General features: G+C 46.6%; 1 protein-coding gene across 1 annotated transcript in view; it reads right to left on the reverse strand.

The window, feature by feature from the left end:
• The window catches only part of DHX8 (DEAH-box helicase 8), a 429,571-nt gene that overhangs the window by 328,117 nt on the left and 79,106 nt on the right, over window positions 1-22,348 (reverse strand). The window lies entirely within an intron of this gene.

Consider the following 22,348-nt stretch of genomic DNA (forward strand, 5'->3'; position numbering starts at 1 on the left):
CTTTCTCTCTTTTTTGAATACCCCACTTTTACTCTCTTGCTTCCTCTCAGATTCAGGTTGCTATACCCTTTTGAGTTCAGTACCATATAGCTTCTTAGTTGGGCTGAACTGTCTCGGCTCTTAGGGCCCCCCCCCTCCTTTCCTCAGGAGGTCGAATAAGTAGCTTTTCCCTCAAGTGGTTCACTTAACTTCTCTTTGTATTCATATAAGTCTCGCTCTGATATTCTCCACTCTTTACTTCTTGCCTTATGGGGTTGTTTCCCCCCCCTCTTCCATTGGTATTTGTGACACTGTCGCAGTGCTCTCCTTCAGGCTTGTGAACCCCTTTCTCACATTAATAATACACAGTTCCACTTTATCGACTTCAAATGGAATGTCTCGCCAATATCAGTGGCACGAGTATCTCTTGCTTTATAATGGCTACCCGACGGCCTCCCGGTTCTTCCCTTCTACCAGTTACCTCCGAGTCTCCAGGGGAACATCGCCAGGGCCTGTAGTTGCTGAGGTTCGCTTTGTTCACTCCAGACTTCAGTCTTCTCAAATCCATCGGAGTCCCGCTCTCGGTCCTCTCTCTCCCTAGCCCAGGTATGGCTGCAGCTAAGAGGATGCCTTGCTGCCTCCTGGGCGTAGTGTTTTCAGCATCATTGGTCTGCCCACCAGGATTCTTCGTCGTGGTCACGCCACTATCAGGATTCAGATTCACCTCTCCCTCCTTACTGCATGTAAACGGTTGGCTTTCAGCATCTTGCTCTCGCGTTCATGCCGCATATGAAAGTTGCAGGCTCGGAAGCTCTCCTCGGCTAAACCTCTCGTAGCGGTCACAGCAACACAGGGCTTGCCCTGCTTAAGCGCTCTGCTCCATCTCTGGATTTCGATAGTTCTCGGCCAGTGCTGCTCTTTCACCTCAGTCATCAGCCTGCTCGTCTCAGTTCCAAGAAGTCTCTCCTTAAAGAGACAGATCTCCTTTCTTTTTGCAGATGCCGATTTTAGGTTTCGCTCTTGCCCAATCTCTGGCTTCAGTAGTGTTCTGCATAACTGATGGTCCCATATATGCTACCATGGGAAATGGCTTAGGAGTTCCTCACAGGAACGGGAGTCCTTGTCCTCAAAGGTGGAGTCTCTCTGGCTGCGGAACATATGCGTTGAATCCTGCGGCATGCTCACAAAATCCCTGCCTAAAGTCTCCTCCCAGGTGGCATAGGAAAGGCAGCCGCTAACCGATCCTAACACTGGGGGATGGTATTAGCCGGGTAGATCACCAGAGAGGTTAAGGCCCCCAAGGGGACAAGAGGATTCTATTAGGGGAGACGCAGTATTTGTGTTCTTCAAAGAGGGAGATTTCTATAGTACCAAAATATTTAATGACTTGTTGTCAGAGTCAGATTTTCTTTCACAAAGATATCCACATTGAGTGTAGGGAAAACTGTTGCGACAACCAGAGAAATAACATGTGGGAATCAGAACATTAATACCCTGACTTCTGATAAATGTAATTATCCCCTCAATATGAACCAAACATCAACTCCTCTAAATCTCTTCCCGAACGATTTGTTTGGTAAACTAAGTAAATCCAATAATGAAGTTTGGAAGAAAGAAATAATCAGAACATTGGGGACTTCGAGTCACAATGCCCCAAGTACTGGAACGAGGCACTAAAATGCAAGATGCAGTCTAATGGTTCTAATTACCCACACCTGAGCAAGACTATTCAATATATCAGGCCCCCTCAGGTGCAGGTCATTAGAACAAGAGGGTGGGGTTGCAGAAACCACCTATTGCAGTAGCAGGAGAAGCAGAAGAAAGGAAACGCCGGCAGCCACCACTATTTGTGAAGCAGGGATCGGTCCCGAGAGAGTTTCCCAGGTTAATTACCTGAATCACAGAGGTAACGCAGCGGGAAGCAGCATTGTGGCAAGCGCTCCCCCCTGGAGAGGCAGAGGCTCTCCAGTTGGCGTGCAGTGTCCCGATGGCTGGCGAGCACCGGTGTACATTAAGAGCGAGGGAAGCCACTTTCCTGTTCGGCGCGTGCCGCAGGAATCCAGAAGAGGCAAACCGTGCAGAGGCAGAAGTAGTAGAGCGATCAGTGACAGCCGATCGAACGAACGGACATGTGTACAGATGCCGGTGAGTCTACCTTGTGAAGGGCAATCCAGGTACGCTCTGTAAGCAATCGGTGACCACTGAATTATTTTGAATACCAAACTAATTTACAGAAAGCAGGTTGGTGAAATGCGAACTTTGTGAAAAGGCAAGAAGAGAAAGGTTACAATCACCGTTATAAAAGTCAGCACCCTTACCAAAGTAAAGAAGGCGCAACACTGAAGCCAGATAATTACAAACACCATAGCCAAAGTAAAGAATGGGCAATACAGAAACAAGCTAATCATGACCAGCATTGCCAAAGTAAAGAGGGGGCAATACTTTACAGAGCTTATAGTTCACATTGGCGAAATGACACAAGAACATTGTTGCAGGAAGATTGTAACTGTTGTTGCCAGACTAAGGAAGTGGCAATCGTTAAGACAAAGAGAAGCAAGAGTAAGAAAAACTTCAGCAGTTTGTGCATGTGACAGTGGAATAACAGAAGTGGCAGGAGAGGGGGCCCTCCTGATACAGAGTGTCTAGGAGAAGAGGAGCAGAACCTGCATTGCCTGTGGCAAAACCAAGAATGGAACAATCACCAATATGTAACATGTTTTCCTGAAAGAAATTGCGAATGTCAAATGTTGAAAGTTAAAGACTATGCTAAAGAGTTGAAGTAGACCTCAGAGTACTAGTAGTAGTGTTAGGAGCTTTTGTCCTGGCAGGAGAGTATACGAGGATAGGGACATGTTAGTGGTAGTCCTGGCAGGTTAGTGGAACAGGAAGAAATCATTGAAGTACTGAATTGCGGTTGAAGGATTTGTGAAGAAGTCGCAAGGCCACTAAAGCGTTTCATGAATTGTTGTGCAATCACCATGACAAAATGTTGCTGCTGATTCAGAAGAATTGTAAAAGTGTTTTGTTTCTCAAGAAGAAGTTGTGTTGAACTTTTGCTATAAGTAGAAAGGCGAAGACTTGTTGTCTAATTGAACTCTGGATTAAAGTCCAATTGAAAGACTGAGCAAGAAGAACTTTATGATCCAAACTAGGCTACACAATAATAACTTGTTTATTTGAACATTTGAGTGAAAATCCTGCTTGGAATCTGCGGAAGGGAGCGGACACAGGTTACAAGGATGTACAGTTATTAGGTCTATAACTGTTATTTCTGTTACATTTAAAATTGCCATATATTCGAGTTTGATGGATGTATACGTGTGAAGGACAGATTCCTTTAGCTAGAGTGTTTTACTTTAGTATATTTTGATAGGCAGGGAAAATGCTTGTTGGGGATAGTGAGAAGTTTATCAAACCCTTTTGAGTTCGTAATATGGCTTCTTGTGAAAAACCTTTACCAAGTTGTCCGTCTCACATTTCTGACCCCTCACACATTTAATAATGGCATTTCCACACATAGGAAACAAATATATACTTAAAGAGAAACGTTGTTGTTACAGGTAAGTAGTCTTCATTAGAGGAAACCTTCACACCTCACAGTTCAATGTAGGCCTTTAGAAAGAGGGTAGACATTTCTAACACATCCAGGACAACAAAAGAGAAGACACAATTTGTTTTATAGCACCAAGATGGACGCTACACTGCAGGGACAAAAATACAGCTGGTCACTAGAAATAGCTACAGTGCAATCAGCCGTTCAACATTTTCAGAAATGCGTGTCTGACCATATTTGTTGGTTTCGGACCCAAGAGGGCACAAAGATGGCCAACAAAGTTAACAGCAGAAAGAACAGGGATTGAACCATAAGGAGCTTATATGTTGTGCAAATGGCTCATAAAAGACATCACAATTCAAACAATGGTACAGGGCAGTGCACAGCAAACAATCTGTTCACTGCCACAGCCCATTCAGTGCACATCACAAAAGTAACAAGAAAAAGATACAGTGGGATAACGTGCGCTTGCAGCACTCCACTTAAGGTGGCTTGAGCAGCACAAAGGAAAACAAAGTCAAAAGAAAAAAAGGAGAGATGCTCTACCTATACCAGGTGCTTAAGGGACTACTCAGTGCACCCAAATAGTATGACTTGAGCAGGAGAGTGACCCTAGAAAGTCCTTCCTCGCCCCTCAATCAGTCAGTCCAAATCCACAGCAGAAAGGTTGGTGGTCCCATAGAAGTCAATGGAGGAAAGTTGCAAAAAGAAATCTTTTCTAACAAATGGATACTTCTGCCTGACTGGAAGAAAGATGCACTCGACTCAGCTACCAATACTCTGATGTGGCCAAAGACACTACTCCATTACTCTGTCCAAACTTGGGAAAGGTTCCAAAACACAATGTTAGGACAGTTTTTTCTAAGTGCTACCCAACTTCATCAAAACCATTTAACTGAGGCAGTACAAGACTCCACTCTTAGTATAAGGCTGTACCACCCAAGTACATGGTAGTGTAGACACAACAGCCAGGCTTATCTTAGGAGGAAAAGAGTGCTGTAGAATCAGTACAAACGAAATTGGAATACAAATAGTCCAAAGAAACACTGAAACACTAGGTATGTAAAAATAAATGATTTATTTAAATACTGGTAGGCCCAGATAAATCTAGGGGAAAATAAGTACTATCATACATTATATGCAATCACAATTATCAAAACACAACACTACGCTTGAAGGTGCGCAGACCAAAGCATAAACCTTATTTGGAACACCTAACAGTAGTTCTAGGGAAGTCAAATCATTTTTATACACATTCAGTATAGGTCATATTCTTGGGGAGTAAAGAACAATGATTACTTTCACAATTACATTCAGTAATGCAAGGGCATTAGACCCTACCAGTTGTACAGTGACTCTGACATAATCAGTCAACTGGACAATATACTTTTTGTGAATAGTGGAACACTTATTCCAGAAACAGTAAAAACCTATAATTACTTTTGTGATAACACACATTTAGTTATACTAGGTGAGTAAAACCTAAGGATGTAATATTCAATTACAGGTGCTTTTGAGATCAGTGAAACACAGACTGAGAGAAGCAGTAACTCTGGTAACTTATTTTTGGATGGCACACAGCTAACTCAAGGTAAGTAAAACCCATATACTTTTTTTTTTTTATCTCACAAGGAGTCCAGGTTAGATCTTTCCCAACTATACAAGGGACTGATGTAGGACTTCTAAGAGACAGTTAGAACCACATACTCTGGGTTAGATAGCACAGGGAAAGTAAACCCTAATGTTACACTTTACTAAATGACTCAAAGTTATTCTAGGTAGGCAACAACCCAATACAGACCTATTCTGGACAGGCTAGCAGCAAGTCAGGGGAAGCAAGACCCAGTTGGGAGACACTCATACAATTATCATAACAGGACTAATTTGGTGATACCAACAGTTGGAGGACACTCATACAATTATCATGCAGGAATAATCTGGTGAAACCAACACTACTTTTGGGAAGAGGCACAACCTAATCACAGGAGATCAATATACCTTCACATCTACTTTCTGTCTAGAATGGCAAAACAGTTTCCAAGGAAAGGCAAGATGTTAACCATACATTTAAGAATAGTGTACCACACATCCAAAGTAAGTAAGAACTTTTTGTAATTGTTCACTCAGAGTTAGTTACCAACCAACTCTTTACAAGTAAGTAACTTTTAAACACTTGTTTTCTTTGCTAGGCAAAAGTCCCAATCACTAAAAAGTATTTCCATTACTCTTGGAGCATGAGTGTTCTCAGTGACAGAAGGGGGGTTACTAGGGACTAGTGACCTACAGTGTCAGAATAGGTTCTTAAGTAGCAAAAGTCAGAGTTCCTTAGGAAGACTGGGCAAACAGGTGAGTATTTTACTTCTGAGTTAGAAGAGGGTCCAGGGCTTTAACAGAAGACACCCTAGCAGGATTCTAGCAGTGGGAGTGGGTGCACTGGATGAGAGGCCTCCCATCACAGAAAACAACCCACAGCTAAACAGAAATCCTAAGAAAGTTAAGGTAAGTACATACCCAAGCCAACACAGTACCTCAACATTGAAGATTTTTTAGCAAGATTACTTCAGGATCTGCAGCCAAAAACCCGGTCAGTGGATTCCTTGTTGTGGTGACTGAAAACAAGACCTCAGAAGGAACTTTAAAGCAGGGATTGATGAAGATTCTAGGCAAGGTTTCCCTCGCGGCTGAATGCGGTTCTGAGGATTTGGCGCCTTTTCAAGAAGCACAGCAGAAGACAGAAAATGGTGGTTGAATTCTCGTCGTTACAAATGTACAACACTCTGTTGAGGGGACTAACTCTATTCGTGTCTCTGGAGATCCACCAGGATGCCCACAAAGTTTCAGCAAGATTCAGAATTTGGAAGACCGAGCACCGCACAGTGGCTCAAGTTCCCAGGGTATTGCAGCAACGCAAAGTCGCAGCAACGCGCGGGATGGCTCAAAATAAAGGTCCTCGAGTCTAGTGGTTCTCACCAGGCTCGGGATCGGGGGTCGTCGTTTTTGGAGTCCCCAGGTCAATTGGAAGGAAGGGCTACAGCAGGCTCCGGTTACACAGCAGGCTCTCCGGTTGCTGGAAATCGTCTCGGCCGCTTTTCCTTCATCATCCTCTTCGATTTTGGTTCCAGTGGTCGACTTAACTTCAGCTCCCAGGTTCGTCGTATTTATCAGAAATTACAACACAACTTCTACATTCTCTCCCCGCATTTTACAAGAAGGGGCGGTCTGGTTGTCCAATCAGGACAGCAAGCCCCCCACTGGGATTTGTCCCCATTCAGGCAAGAAGGAAGACAAAGGGCTGTCGAGTTTTGGACTCCAACCTCGCTTCCTGCCTTCAAAGACAGACTGGAGCCTGGGAAGGGAGTCCAGAGGACTCCCGCCGAAGATGAAAATCACACAAAGGAATGTCCCGCCCTGGATGTCAGGGGAAGAAACAAGAAAGGACAAAAAACACAAACAGTGAAAAAAGAAGACAGGAGCCATTTTGGTAAAATGAGCACCCTTAGGTGCCTTTACTGCAGATGTGAATACAGTGTGCAATAAAGGTGCACCAAATGAATACAAGGTATCACTGCCACCAGCCATTGAAGGCAAGCTTGTCCCTGTAACAGAATTGTTACAGTTTTAATGTGAAAGGGGATACATTGCATCTCCCCAGCACTCCACATAAGGTGGGCTGTGCTGTTTCACAAAATAAAATCTAAAAAAGGGATCCAAAGTTCCTTTCTACCCTTGGGAACTGTAGTTCTCTCTTAGCAAATTAAATTTAAAAGGGGAGCCCATAGGGCAACCCAGCAACAACAACAGGCACTTATTGCCAATAAGTTGTTAAAGAGGTTAACTATAAAAAGACACTATGGAGAGTCAAACAAATGACACCCATGAAAAGAGTTTAAGATTCTGCGAGTGTGGAAAAGGGTTCCCACTCAGAGGTATTAAGGAAAATATCCCACTATTAAAGCAAAACATTGTGGGGTTGACCCAGGTCAGGTGGATTTACCAGGTCTGTGAAAATCTTATCCAACACACAAGAATGCCCAAACCAAAGAAGACTGCAGGGTGAGCAGCAAGGCTTCTTCAGAAAGACCCATATAACACCAAATCTCTGCTGGCTTCAGCCAGCACCATACCTCAAGAGTCGAGAGGGAGCATCTGTATCTGTGCCCTCCAAGCTGGTGGCATCAGCTTGGTTGAAAGAACCTATGCACCAAGAACATCCTTGCCTCCAATCCTTGTTTGGATTGGTCATGAAGTGGCAGGAGCACTGAAAAGCCACAAGTGACACCGACTATAGCAATTAAAAGTTTGCTAGGATGCCAAGGAGTCGATTTTCTTAAACTCTGACCGCTGAAAGCAGCAAGGTTTCTTCTGCAAATGGGTGATCCTGGAGGCCTGCAAATAGACAGTCTGCAGGAGCAAGGGCAATGGAGTGACAGACGTTTGGTTTCCTACGATTAGTACTATGATTAGTAGAGCGATCTGTTATCAGATAGTGGGTGATCTTTTCTTTCAGACTGGTCTTTATAAGATGCTTGGCAGCAGATTCTTCACGGAAATCTCATTTTGGGGTAGGCAGCAGACAAACACAGAAGCGCACATCTTTATCCCATACATGCTTTCATATGAAAGACAGTAATGGAGTTTAAAAATGGTGGTCCCTCTAGAGCAGGGGTCTGCAACCTTTGGCTCCCCAAATGTTTTGGACTACAACTCCGATGAGTCCCAACCAGCATAGTTAATAGTGCAATATGCGAGTTGTAGTCAAAAATCTCTCAAGATCCACAGGTTGCAGACACCTGCTCTAGAGCCTCCTTGATGTACAGTACATTTTGTTTATCCAGTAGAATTACAAATAGGTAAATGACGACAACAACCAGTGGGGCCTTCATAGCTAATCGTGAACAGTTACTCGCACAGGAGACAGACCAGAGAGATTTGGGGCATCTTAAGATGGTGAAGGGAGGTTTGGGGGGGGGTGAAAACACAAGGTCGTCTCAGGGAAGAGAAATTAGATCAGGATAGAGCAGAACTCATTGGAGAAGTCAGTAAATGAGTGAGAAAAAGCAAAAGGGACTGGTAGATTTTAGAACCCTTGACCTCATAACAATACATACATTTCTCAAAACAGAATACCTAAAGGGCCAACAAACCTACAACTAAATACCACTAACATAACAAGATAGCAATTCTGCAGCACCATTGATTGTTGTTTAAACTACTGATAATGAATTATAAAACAAATTACCAACACTAAAGACTAAATCAAAGAAGTTTTAAAATAGAGACTTTTGTACAAAGTTTATAGCAAAATATACGATTTTTCATATATTTAAAAAGGTCTCTCATGCAAAAGAGGATTAAAAGAAAGGGGATTAATAACCAAATAATAAGTATTGTGCACTTTTCTGAAGTGTCGAGCACTATTTTTATTGTACTGGTCAAGGCGGGCGAGGATGCTTTCAGGAGATGTGCTTACAGTAAATGTTTTGCATTGCTCAAGGCAGCCTCTAGAAGCCAGCAGTGCGCCCAGCATTTCCGTTGATATCAGGAACCCGTCACTGCCCTTATTGGTGAAGGCGGCTTTGAACACTGGCACAACTGAAGGAAAACAAATTGCTCAGAGTTTAGGATTGTGATGTTGCTAGTCCCTCCCTTTTCAAGAGAAAACTGGCCCTGGCAGGCAAGAGGCACTTGATGGTACAGTGGCCTAGGCAGACCAGATGAGTGAGCATTGTGATTGTACCTGTGATAACGGAATCCTGGCGGATTCCAGCCACAAACGAATTTAACTTTCTACATTAAAACGTTCACAGATTTGTACAAGACTATGACGAATACGGTGGGTTTTGGTTAAAAAGACACTTTTCTGTTTATAAATGCAAAAATCAAAGCCTTCTTCATAAAGTAAAGTGACAGTTTCTAGAGTCAATAAAAGATTGAAAGTTAAATGCTGCATAGGGTGAAGGGTCATGTGAGGATACAGAAAAATGCAACAACTTAAGGCGAGACATGGTGTGGCATGCACATACTAAGTCATAGGGTCTCGGAACATGGCTGTTCCATATCTAGCCCAGCGTGATTCATAACAATTTCAAATGCTAGCAAACTACAAGGCAATTCGACTTTTCATCTGAATACAGGAACCTTGCAGTGGGGAGCAGTCCGATTGTTCTGCAGGCATATGTGCCCTCTGCAGAGATCTATGTGCTACCAGAATTTGCTGGTTGGAATCTAACAAGCTTTTCATCCTCCTGGGGTCGATAATACATGGAATTCGCACCACTTCTTTGTAACAGAGGACGTTTCTGAATTTGAGTTTGAAGTTGGCAGTCTTTGTATTAGACAGGTGGGGAGAATCTAAATTAACTGCAGGTTTAAGAGGTTGGGATACCGTGCCATGCAGTATGCATGGATACTCTGCCTGCCAGGCATTGTAGTACTTACAACACGCCAGCACAAAATAGTGGATGTTTCATCAGCCCCACAGTGTTCAAATGTTAGTCAGTCAGTCACTTTATTCAGCCAAAAGAAAGGCCCATCAAAGTACATCCTACAAATACAATTCTAAAAATAAAGATACAATTCTGGTGCATGATTACAAAGGACACAACAAAAGGGAGAACAGCAGAACAGTACAAAAAGGCCGCCCCCTCTGTGAGATTCGCAGAGCATGTCTTTAAGCCAATAGTCAGGGCCGGCCAGCCCCTTGCCTCAGCCGATTCCTGTAGTGCCTCGGGCCCAAGGCTGTCTGATTTGTGCCTGAAAGTGGACTGTTGCTTGGGGGGTCTCCAGAGTGACACACAAGGGCATGAGCGGGGAATGCACTAGCTGTAATACCACTGTTTTTGACCGCCCATGGCCATTGCACTTTGCCAGGACAACTCTTGTCATGAAGGTGGCCCCAAAGACCAATTCAACAATGTCCGTTTTAGCTAAGTGGTTTGACAGTCTAATACACTCCAACAAAGAGCCCCTGGATACAAACCCACAATCCCCCACCTCCCGCAACCAGTGGAGGCATTTGTTCCGAAGGGCATCCCTTGGTTCTCTAGAGTCAACGGATAGTTTAGGGACACCATGTAGAAACACCCCAGGGCTGCTACTGCCTTCAGGTAGATGATGCCCAAACAGAGGCCTGACCAGAGTTTGAGGCTCCAACCTCCCTCCCCACTGACCGCATGTTTCCCCGGGCTCTTCAAATGGGATTCTGCAATGGTAAGGGCTCGTCCCCCCGAGACCAATGTCCTGGTAGTCTCACTCCGAACAGGTGATACTGGTGGGTGCACCACCTCCGATCGACTCCTCAAGAAGGGTGTAGGCCGATCACTGAGGCAGTGGGTGGACCAGGTTACGAGTGGTGTGTTCCCTTAACAATATCTGGATTCAATCCCCCCGACCCGGCCCCCTGTGGGCCCATTCCTCCCCTTCCCAGGTCTCCTTCACCCTTGGCCCCCAACACCCCTTTGATCAAGACATGTAGGCGATTTTTGATCTCGGCCAGCTCAGGGAGCAGGTGGTGACATGGGCAACCTGACAGATTGGTGGGAGGGTGGGGCTGATGAAGAGCGTTCAATTGTGGGGGGTTTAGAGGCCCAAAGAGGGCTAAGACAAAGGAATAAGCTAGCCCCCGAGGGAGCATCAGATAAGGGCTGACTCCCAATGCTGGATAGAGGGCTCAACTTCTCATCCAGTTCCGAGCGTAAGCCAACTTTGCCCACACCCCCTGGAACTAGGGACATGGGCTTGGGAAGCGGAAGCGAGTGTGCTTCAGGAGGAGCCAAGGTTGACTGCAGAGCTTGGATGACAGACTTCGGGCCAGATGCTGGATAAGGGGGGGCCAGATCCATAAAAGGGGCGCAGGGTGGAGCCAGGGGTGGGGCCTGAAGGACAGGCCCACCAGTCAGCTTTGAGATGCCCATTGAGATCCTCTCACAGCCATTGGCCAGATTGTTCAGAAGATCAGCCGTAGCAGCACAGTCAAAGCCCCCACCAGGGGTAAGCAGGTTAGCAGCGGGTGCGAATCCTTCAAGGGCGGGGCTTGTCAGACCATTTGTAGAGCACGGAAACAGGGACATGGGCACAGGGACATTGTCTTTCACTTTGTCGCAGGCAGTAGCACAGGGGGTCCCTAGATATGCTCCATTTCTCTGCATGAACCCCGAAGCCAAGCACATCAAGCCCCTCCTCAGTCTTCTTCCTTGGATTGGTTTGCGAAGTGCCAAAGGGACAGGGGTGTTAAACGGGATATCATATTGTGCCTCCTTTATTGTATATATTGGCCTAAGCCCAGTCGCTCTGCGAAGAAATCCGCGTTGCAAAGTTCCGATCTTAGATCGACTTAGCCGCCATTTTAGATCAATCCGCCATTTTGATTTCCACTAAGTAATTGTGTTCTAAAATGGTGGACAGTGTTTCCCGCTTGCAACTGAGCCGTCCTGACCTTTGTACATAAGTTAATGCATAAACGGTGCGTTGGCCGAATGCTTGGGTCGAGTAAAGAGACCTTGTCCCATGCCTGACTTGTAGACAGAGGATTACTTGCGCCAACAAGTCCGATCCGCGGACATACATTAACTACAATGCTGTCTAAACACTGAACGTGGACACTTGCTGAACTACATTGTATAGGACATTTGTTAAAGCTTATTGTAAGATCCGAGAACACACTGTTGCCATTGTGACTTGTTAACATGTAAACTGAAAATGATCCACATGTATATAGTTGGACAAACTCGAAGTGAACTCGGCACGAACCCTAGACAGAGTATCATTAACCTGTAGAGGGGCTGGACATTATGATTGGAAATGTATAAAAAGCATAACTGTTTAGATGTCCAGTACCTCTCACTTCTCACACAGAAAGGGCTGGTATTCGCTGTGATGTACAGAGGGCCAGATAGCTATCCGATACTTTGTTTATTTGTAAACTGTACAGTTATAGAATAAAGATCTGTGAATCTTTGTAAGCCCGTGTTTGGTGTATTTCCTTTTGGGGTACTCTGCCACGATATTTCCTTTTGCCGTTACAGGGGGGACCTTGAATGTTGGACAAGAGGGAGGATTGCAGAAGGTGGTGGGGGGGGGGGGAGGAGAAAGGGGAGGAGATGTCTCCTCCTTCTGGGGCTCAAAAGGTGGCATCACGAAGAGGACCAACCATTATGTAATTGGATAGTGGGGGACTGTTCAGAGGTGCCAAATGGTGAGAAATTTTTCCCAAAATTCAAGAGTTCCAAGCTCCAGGAGGGACAATGAGACTCACCACACCCCCGCAGAGTCCCACACAGCCCTTCTGTGACGGTGGAGAATGAACAGGTCCCCCCACCGTGAAGGCCCACAACAGTGACTGGCTCTCCTCTCACTCCAGTGCCGACAGTTCCAACAGACCACAAGCAGCTGTAATCCAGTCAGGCCCTACCTTACTTGAAGCCTTTGTAGCCTTTTAGTGCATCAGGATCCCCACTTCTTTTCTTCCCACCCGCTTGCGCCGAACACCTGTGATGCACAGGGTCCTCACTCCATTAGGGCTGGACTTTGCGCCTCTCCCTCCAGGTGCCGAAAACCGTGCAGGCGCGCAACACCCATGCCCTTGAACCCCGCGGGTTTCAGGCCCTGCGGGTAGGTGCTGGGAAATATAATGAAGAGGGCGTGGCCTCCCCTCTGCAGGTATGGTGGCCCTCCTGGGCAAAAACGCCAAAAATTGCAACACCCGCGCCCTTGAACCCTGAGGGCTTCATGTGTTGTGCAACTTGGATAGCTTAGTGCGTTAATGTACCTATTGCAGGGTAACCTACACAACACAGATTTCTATGTCAGAATAACTCATCCTTTTACCTTACTGAGGTAACAATTGAGTGTGCTTTGGTAATGGTGACATGCATTATTTATAGTACTTGAAGCCTTAAACCTATGAGAGCACTATATAAACACCAAGCACTATTATGCTATTCATTTTGTACATGGCGGCAATAGCCACACGAGGGCAATTTCAGAAAAATTGAGTTTGCGGTTATAGTTTTCACTCTGTCATAATGGATAACCAGATCAGGCTCTGCTGCGTTCATGCCTTTCCATTCTCTGAATGGGGTCAGAACAAGTTTTCATTTTACATTTTTCTGTTCTTTGCTTTTCCAATGCACAACAAGGTCACTGCAGTGTAGAAAGGGCAAACGATTCATCCAATATCAAAGGACAGGCAGGCTATATGCATTTAGGACAGCAAAACCAAAACAGTACTTTAGTTGCCCTGTCCAAATTCACTACTGCTGTATTTTTTAGATTTTGTGAAGTTCCGTTTTAGTTGTTGATCTGAATTTGTCTGTGCCTATGAGGTACACGTCACTCTGAATGCGTAGCATCGTGGTGCTATGTTAAGTAACTATTGGGGGTTAAGTTTCCTTTTTGGTGATCCATTGGTTACACACGAAGGGCAGTGGCAAGGTGCCTCCCTATTCAAACCCTTTCAGATCCAGTGATGCACGCCCTCTGCCACCTTCAAAGTAGTGATATTGTTTTACAATGATCCATTATGAATGAATATTTAGTATGAATGAGACGAGAGTAGGACATGGCCTGTTGTACACCTTCCTGCTTCAACACAGTTTCTGGGAAACAACGTGGCCCAAGCATTTCCCCTCTCTCCACCACCGTCTGTGACAGACGTTTTGGTCTGAATGGCTCTTAGTGCAGCCGAAGCACTCTAATCATTCTTGATTTTCTACCACCAATCCGTGCTGAGCCCCTCATTCCTGTAATATCTGTCCAAAATCGGAACATGTATTTTCTACCCCTGATGCGCCATCTGTTAACTCCTCTGTAATACATGCAAGTCATGTGGAAACAACTCTGAAAGGTTAGAACGAAGCAAAACAGCAACCTCTTTACAGTTCTGCAGAAAGGTTAGGATGGTGCAGCCTGCCCTGACACTCTGCCCGTTCTACTGCACTTGCTGCTATTTTTTGCTGTGGAGAAAGTGTGTTATCCATCTGTCCAGTGTCCATGCAACTTTGTGGTCAGAAAGGAGTGACGCTGGCAGTCCAATTGCAACCCGCACTGAGTTCACTCCCGCCCCCCCCCCCATGTATCGGATATATACAGCTCTTTGCTATACCCAGACGGTCAGGCACCATCAGAAAACTCTGTTAATAGGACATGCAACAGGAATCTCTTTAAATACCTGGGCCATAGCAGGGATACCCAGAACGGGTGAGGGGCATCAGCACTAATCCTCACGTTTAAACATGCTTAAATTCAAGTTCGAAAAATCCTAGGTTTTGCAGAGGTAGGCCCACAGGAGAAGTGCACAGCACAATGTGTGCACCAGGGGGGACTGGCAGGCCATGGTGGACAACCCATAAGGGCGTTTTTGAGATCCCCCCACTAATGGTCCCCCAGGATTGGCCTGTTGTCTATATCTGTATCATGTTTTCTGAGCGTAGGTGTGCAATATGTTTTTTCAGGACAAAGAAAATGGCCATTCAGTTCTCGCAGGTCGAGTACATAAACTTAGTTACTCGACCTAAAGGTCTAGCAATTTTTTAAAAGATTTTTCGAGGCCTGCTTTAAATTAAACCACTTCCTTTTAGACTTAAATCAATTATCCAAAGATTTGACCCTTGTTGAGTGAGGATCGATTTTGTTTTGCATATAACCAAATAGAACCCTGAAGGAGTAAACAAAGACCAGACTATATTTAGGCAAATAACCATTAGATGGTTGAAAGCTGGCCATCACTCTTGATCCACGGCCCGCTGTTAACAAAGGTCACAAAATATGCCCTCCTCTCTAGACCTTGGAGAGTAGAAAATTATGCAAAGTGTGAACGTGGAGAACTAGCATTCATGCCAGGGGGCAGGCGACTTTCATGCCAGCCTAGTAGCTTTCCAATTTAAATATTTCCTCCTGCAGAAAGGGAACATTAACTTGTGATTCGGTCAAACTATGCTTTGTGCTGCAAATGATTTACAATAATTCAAATAAGCATGCAGAAAGAAGGTTGTGGGGAACCCAACACAGAATGGCTGACTACAAGGTAGCTCCAGTAGAGACTCCCACACCAGAACTTTACTGAAAACCTGTCCACCTACCACATTCAACTACCGTTAGCTGATTAATTATGGTCAATCAGAGTCAGTGCGAGCTAAAGAGGTTTCCTCAAAAAGTGAGATTACTGTATAAATGGCTAGTTTTTATTTGAAGTGACCAGTGTTGAAGTGGGCGAACAACACAGTTTTGCGTGTTAATTTTATATGAAACACCTCTCCTCAAAAACTCAGAAAATAGGATGGTAAATTATGCTGCTTATAGTGTTAACAAAAGCAAAATGTAATAAACCCTGTCAAATAAACAACTCCCTACTGACCAGACTACGACTACAGCATGGTACCACAGAGAGAATACTAAATGTGCAGAGCATTGCCTTTAAATACGAAGAATGTGAGCAACATATGACCTGGTTTCCATTTCCCTGTTTACACTGTTGACACCCCCATAACTCCTGCATTAGATGCAAACCCCAAAACACAGACCGCTACCAGTATCTGCCCCCACAAGTTGGCATAAGCACATTGAAATAGAAAGTTGCTTCGATCCACAAAATCCCTGATATCACGTACCTCTAGTAGTGGAACAGTATATCGATTGTGTAGTTAATGAACCGTTTTAAGTAAATAAAACAATTTTAATTTAAAAATGCAAATGTTGGGGGGCGCTGTTGCGCATGTCTAAGATGGCCGCCTAGATGGAGAGCTCCGGCTCGCTTGAAATCCTTTTATCCCAAATATCCTGCCAGCTATCAGTTGTTCGACTACAACCCACGGAAAACTGCCGCGGAGGGGCTTGGGAAGAACCCCTGAAAAAACAGCACTCCCCGACACCGGGATTGCAGAGATACCAGCTTGTGAAGTTGCGGCGTCTGCGGTGCTGCGGCACGGCCGCCCTAGGGCTCCACGACATTACTACGCGAGCCCGGAGGGGGAGGGGTGGCCTGCCAATGTACAGACGCCGCCTTGGGCTTCGGCTCTCTGTCTCCCTTCATTTTACCCGAGCACAGACCTGAAGCAGTTCTCCCTGCGCCGGGCTCTGGGAAGAACTCCCATTGAGTGCCTGGAGACGGGCCACGACTGCTGCGCGGGCCCTGGATCCCCTGCGGCTGAAGTCCAGCTTACGTGATGCTGGTGCAGTAAGTGGGCCACGGGGGGGGGGGGGGTTTGGGTGCGCCGGGGGCCCTGTGACATGGGCCAGCCCTCAGTGTGGGGGCACGGCGTGGGCCTGCTGCTCCTACGAGCACGGCGTGTCTGGGGCCCGCGTGAGGGGCGATGCCCCGAAATAAAAGCGGCTTGCGGAGGGCAAGGGACGTGCTAAGCAACGAGACCAGTGCCGCCCGGCGACCACGGCGGCTGGAGGAGAGGCGGGATACGCGTCTGGCTGCAAGGCGTAATACGGTCCCGCTTAACTCACCCAATTTCCACTTGTAAATGGGAGGGACATGTAATGCAGTAATCCCTGCTGAAGGGAAACAATCCTGAGGCGAATCAACACCCGATCCCTAATGTGCACTGTGGCATGCCCTGATAAAGGAAAACAACTACAAGTTGCTGAAATACCTGCTTCCACACCCGTCAAACCCCTTTGATTGGCCACCAGAAACTCAGACATATTGGTGGTGGGAGTTGGAGGCACGATTGGTGAATAGGTCTGCAACTGTGCGGACATAAAGCTCCAGGACCACAGGGAAAACGTGGAGACCGGGAAAGCGTGGGAAAGGAGAATACAGTCTGAGGGGACCTGGGAGGTTACCTGCCCGCCACAACGTTAAGGGTGGCAGAGACCTGCACTGGGAACATATTGACGGCATACCCTGCGGACACCATCTGTGTTCACGCCAGAACTGTGTGAGATTCAAGATAAAGCCTCTGGAGAGAAGTGCTTACACCTGGAGCGACACAGAGCCCGGCTCCCCCACTCGCATTGCAACGCACCCCGGATGGGGAAACAAGACAAGGGCTACATCGCCACCCCCCATTATACCTGCTGTGAGTGGCGACTGGTCGCAGAGACAGAGATTATACATACGTGGGAGGGCACAACCCACTCTACAGGTGGTCACTTTGTCTAATGGGCCGCACTGAAAAGAAGGCCACAGGGGGGAGAAAGACCAGCCCAATGGACTCCTTCGCCAGCTCCCAGCCGCAGACCGCACCAGGAGGGGCAGCACAAACATCCGAAAGCCGAGATATAGACCCCTTGGATCGCCTGGCAACTATTGTGCAGAATGGGTTCATGGCCGTCAACGTTAAGCTGGATGACATAGTGGCCACGATTGGATCCATAAAAGCGCGAGTGGAAAAGGAAAGCGCACGCATCTCGGAAGCAGAAAACAGGATAAGCTGAAATGAAGATGTGATCTCGCAACACAGCCGGGACATAGCCCTACTTCAGACCGAGCTACGCAAGACCCAGAGCAAGTGCCAGGATCTCGAATCCAGATCCCGCAGAAATAACATCCTCATTGTCGGGGTTTCGGAGGCGTTTGGCAAGGGCTCCATGGAAAAACAGGTGGAAGATCTACTGAAATCCGTACTGGGGGAAGAATCCCTTTCGAACCACTTCCTTGTTGAAAGAGCTCATCGCACCCTTGCACCACCTCCAAAGCCTGGCACTCCATCCCGTACCATCATTGCACGCCTTCTAAATTAGAGAGATAGGGACACGATACTCCGACTGTCCAGAGAAAAGGGAATGCTGCACTATGAAGAAAATAGAATTCATATCTATCCAGATTTCCCGGCGACCATACAAACAACGCAGATCCTATGAGATGGTCAAGAAACAGCTACGGCTCCGCAATGTCCCCTATGCTTTAATTTTCCCTGCAAAAATGAGAATCCAGCATGGAGGAAGAGCCCATTTCTTTGAAAACCCTGCTGAGGCAATGGCATATGTGGAGGCCTCCATTCCGTTGCCCCCCAGGGATCGCATGAAAGACCCGAATGTGAGACCTAACCCAGGCGAAGGCAGAGGGGACCCGGCCGACGGATGAAACTGCACCTTCCCTGCAGTAGTACTACAATGTTTTTTTTTTTCTCTTAAAGACAACTGAACTGGACCAAGATCCGTTGTTTCGAGCCGTAGAGCCTCCCACGTGGGCAACAAGATGGCTGTCCTCTGGACGGCAACCAAGCGTCCTCAGGAATGTTCCAAACATTTACCTGGGTACATCGTCAAGTTGGGGTAGATGATGTGGGCAGAGGGGAGGGGAATAGGGTGAAGGGGAAGTTTGGTGTTATTGCAACCACCCAAATGAACATCGTCAAGTTGGGGGCGACGGTGAAGGTGGTGGGCGGGTTAGGGGATCTGGAATGGGTTGTTGTCGTTTCAATATCCCATGGTTTGAAGTGGAAAAGGGCCCCCCCCCCTTATGGCACTGTGCCCTGAGGAAGTTACCGGGGGAATCAGTTGTTGGTTACTGGTTAAACAAGTGGTCTCTGAGATTGACACGATCCATGGTATGTGAAAGATGCATCCAAGAGGTTGGTGATGATATTCAAACATTTCTATGTAAGCCTTTGAACACGCATTGAGGGTCAAACTATTGTCGTGGAATGTAAAGGGATTGAACAATCGGTTGAAAACTAAGAAGGTGGGGAATTACATTGTCAGGCATGGTGCTCAAATTGTCATGCTACAAGAAACACATACTGTTGATACTAGCAATGAGTGCATATTGCCCAGTTGGGGCAAATCCAGGTTCTGCACTGACTATTCATCTCAGTCCAGGGGGGTCGCCACACTCATACACCCAAATCTGGGATTCCGGCCCGAAGGCCATAAATCAGACCCCCTTGGTAGGTATGTTCTGGTGTGGGGCTCGGTTGCAGGTCAGCAGATGCTACGGGTCAACACATATGGCCCGAACATCGATGACCCAGCCTTTTATACAAATGTATACCAATTAATTTCTGCCATTGATATGCCTATTATATTGTGGGATGGGGACTTCAACATTGCCATGGACCCCAGACTGGATAGATCCAGCACAATCATTAGAGCACCAAGTAAGGCTGTTCTCTTACTCCAAGACACATCCTATCCCAGCTCTCCCTCGAAGATGCCTGGCGAGTACTACACCCGAATGGAAAGGGCTACACATACTATTCTTCTGTTCATGATTCTGAGTCCAGAATTGATTATTGGTTTGTATCCCCTGCTATGATTACTGCAACGAAGTCGTGTGAGATACTATCTCGTACACTGTCTGACCACTCCCCGACAACACTTGAGGTTACATTTCACAACTGCCCTAGATTGCCCAGAAGATGGAGAATGCCCGGGGGGTTGTTAAGCGATTCTGGAGTGGTGGAGGGACTACACATTGAAATCACAGAGTTCCTTGAGAATAACATGGGCTTGGTTGATAGATGTTCCACGGTATGGGAATCCTTTAAGGTCTGGGCTAGGGGGACTCTGCTATCCAAATCTGTGGGTCTTCTAAAGGGGGTCAGAACTGAACTAACCCAAACTGAAAATGAACTGAGGAAACTGGAGGACACTTATACTCGTACACAGGATAAGGCCAAACTAGCTGGGATACAGTTACATCTACAGGAATTCAGCAGACTAGCCGCTAGGGAAATTCAATATATGGCAGCCCCGATCCGAGCCCGTCGATATGGAGAGGGTAACAAGGCGGGAAGGACACTGTCCAATTTACTGAAACAAGACAGGCACCCCAGTCGAATCACTAGCATACAAACATCGTGTGGTGAGATTTTGCTGAATGAACGAGAGATCAATGGTGAGTTTGCTAAGTTTTACCAACAGCTGTATAGCAACAGAGACACTAAATCAGTCACGGAAATCAAAACATACCTAGATACGCTGACAATGACAAAGCTCTCTGAAGAGACCCGCCTGGCAATGGACCAGCCTCTCACTGCTGAGGAAATTGCTGGGGCGATCAAGGACTTGGCATCCAATAAAACTCCAGGGTTAGGCGGCTTGGGTGTGGAATTTTACAAGGAGTTCCGTGAGGAGCTCGTGCCATTGTTATTACAGGTCTGGGAGGAATCCCTCCAGTGTAAAATATTGCCCCAGTCTATGAGAGAGGCCTCGATAACTGTTCTTCCTAAACCGCGCCGCCCACCCCAGAACATGTCGTCCTATAGGCCACTCTCTCTTATTAACACGGATGCTAAGATATTTGCCAAGGTGCTGGCAAATAGGCTTCTACCGGCAGTCCCTACACTTGTTCACCCTGACCAGAATGGGTTTATCCCTGCTAGATCCACGGCCCTTAACCTTCGTAGACTCTTCGGTATCATGGCCCAAATAGACCCGGGTAGTTGCCATATCAGAGGCGGAGAAGGCCTTCGATTCTGTGTCGTGGGCCTACTTGCCAGCAGTGTTGGAGGCATTTGGTGTTGGCCCTAATTTCATTAGATACATGGAACTACTGTACACAGAACCTGGGGCTCGGGTACTGACCAATCAATCAATATCAGATCTGTTCCTATTGGGAAGGGGCACCAGGCAAGGTTGCCCATTCTCGCCCATATTGTTTGGCTGGACAATAGAACCAATGGCGATAGCGGTCAGGCTTCGACACTCCAATAGGGGCATTAATCTGAAGGGTGCCACACAGCTGATCTCCCTATATGCGGATGACACGCTTTTATATATCCGCGAACCAGAAAACAACCTAGCACCTATTATTGCGGAGATCCGGGAATTCACTGCACACTCGGGGTACTCCATAAATAGACAAGTCCGAAGTTTTCCCTCTTACACCGGCAACCAGCCGCCCCGGCTCTTTGTGTGGTCTGAAGGGGTCGGAGAGTCCATTCGATATCTGGGGGTAGTTGTCTCACGAAGCAAACACGCTGTACACAGACAATCATGACACCACACTACAGGCCTTGAATACTAAATTGCAGCTATGGGGTCGCCTGCCGATATCATTACATGGTAGGGTAGCGGTCCTTAAAATGATAGTCCGGCCCAAACTATTATACCTATACGTGAACATCCCGATATGGCCGGGACGACCGTTCTTTATAAACTTAGGTCAATGGCGATGACCTTTCTCTGGAATGGGAAGAATCCAAGAATAGGGTGGGAAAAAAATGGTAGAACCATACTCCTCAGGCGGCATAGCAGCACCTGACTTTGAACTATACTATTATACTGCCCAAGCCCAATTCTCAAAATACTGGTACTCCAAAGATGAGGACCCCCCCCCTCTCATGTGGCGATAGAGGAGCTTACCACTTCCCCCACGAACATACAGTCCGTAATCTTTGACGCACACTACAGGGACACATGTTACTTCAACCCGGTGATCTGCACGATTGGTGCATGGAGAGCTATATTTAAAAGACTGGGAGTGTTGGCCCCCTATAGCCCTGGAATTTCCCTCTGGAATTACCCAGACATGCCACCGACACACATCAGCCTGCTTGAAGCCTGGGATCCAAATGAAGAGATGAAACTGGGCAACATGTTTATTGATGGGAAATTTGCAACCCTTCAGGTGATCACGGGGGCGTTTGGGAGGGGCCCACTTAGAACACTGCAATACTATCGCACGAGATCTGCCTTCCAGAAGCACTGGGCGTCTTTCCCTGATGAACCCCCCCCACACACCCTTGTGTGCAGATGATAACGTATGGAGATCGTTTGAGGATTTCCAGTCTATATGCTGCAATACAAGCACACTCCCCCACGACTAACCCAGTCAAAGACAAATGGGAAAATGATCTTCAAATCCCCATAGATGACAAGACCTGGGATAGATACTGCTCCCTCACCAAGAGGGTTTCCCTGAAC

Source organism: Ambystoma mexicanum, chromosome 13 (assembly GCF_040938575.1).
Source record: "Ambystoma mexicanum isolate Mex_15411 chromosome 13, UKY_AmexF1_1, whole genome shotgun sequence".
NCBI classification, from domain to species: domain Eukaryota; kingdom Metazoa; phylum Chordata; class Amphibia; order Caudata; family Ambystomatidae; genus Ambystoma; species Ambystoma mexicanum.